Raw genomic sequence first — 1,301 nt, 5'->3', positions numbered from 1 at the left:
CCCCAATGCGAGAACCACCGTGAGCAGCATGATGAGCTTTGCCTGGGAGCTGATCACGCCCGTCAACTCATCACCTGGAATTCGTTTCGCGAAAATAACGAGGCAAGACTGGGCGACGGCTAGCAACACACCTTCCTTCCCGTGAAATCCTTGTGTGGTGGCGGCGTGCCGTTCGAACGGGTATTTCTTTCTTTCTTTACGGGTTGTAAAATTCTTTACTAGGCACGGGCGGGAGGAGGAGCCTGAGGGAGGGTGTAGAGGATGTATGTAGAGTGTAGAGCGCTGTAGAGCTGCAGAGATGTAGAGCGCTGTAGAGCTGTAGAGCTCTACATCCACCGCGTGACGAGGCGCCTGCGTTGTAGAGCGATGTAGAGCGCGATTTTGCTGTAGAGTTTGTTGTAGAGGCTCTACAGCCAAACCGCCGGGAAGGCAGTAACTCAAAGAGGTCGAGTCGCACTAATGGGGTGTCTCCGAGCTTACTGGAGCTCTGATGGACGGCCCTGACTATCCCTGACACACAGAGAGACACTCTGACGGTACACAACACCCTATAACTGCGTCATGACCAGCCTGCCATGTGTCGCCGGTGCCGCATTCGTCGCAGTGCTTCTCTATGATGAGGGACGTCCCCCGAGTCGCGGCCAGGCGTGCAGCAAACAAAGCCCAGTTCGCCGGTGTCCACCGACTTGTACAGACGCTTGTCAGTGATGATGTAGACGGTGCTCTTGAGAATCTTGTTGCCAGATTGACAGGCGGCGTAGAGGCAAGGCGACATGAGTAGGGCATGGGGCCAGAAACACGGCATCGCCAAGAAGCACGCCATCGGCTGCTTGACTGCGTTCTTGCGATTCTCATCGGATACGACATAAATCCCGAGGATGTTCTCGCCGGGCTGCACGATCTGGCGAGCTCGGTCCGTCGCCCACTGCGGGACGTCGCTCGAGCCCTTGGCGTTGGTGACCGACATGGCTCGGGTAAGGTTCGCGGACCGTGTCTTCGGCGGCTCAGTTTTCAAGCCTCCTCTGTCGATCGAAGCTAAGTAAATTCAGCCGGCTGATTGAGCGCAACATGATTTCTTTTTCTAAGAAAGAAAGAAAGAAAACAGACAACCCAAGGGAGGGATGGGAGGACGGCACGCCGCCACCACACAGGGATTTTAAGGAGAGGTGTGTGATGCGCTAGCCGTCGCCCACCCTAGGGAGTCTGCCTCTTCCTTTCTCTCTTTTTCTGTGCGGCAGTTCTGTATCCGAGTTTTTTTCTCTTGCCAGGAGCCTCCCCGAAGTACATGCTGCCAGCCCGAT

This window comes from Emiliania huxleyi, assembly GCF_000372725.1.
Source record: "Emiliania huxleyi CCMP1516 chromosome Unknown EMIHUscaffold_1896, whole genome shotgun sequence".
Lineage (NCBI taxonomy): Eukaryota > Haptophyta > Isochrysidales > Noelaerhabdaceae > Emiliania > Emiliania huxleyi.
This window is presented reverse-complemented; position numbering follows the sequence as displayed.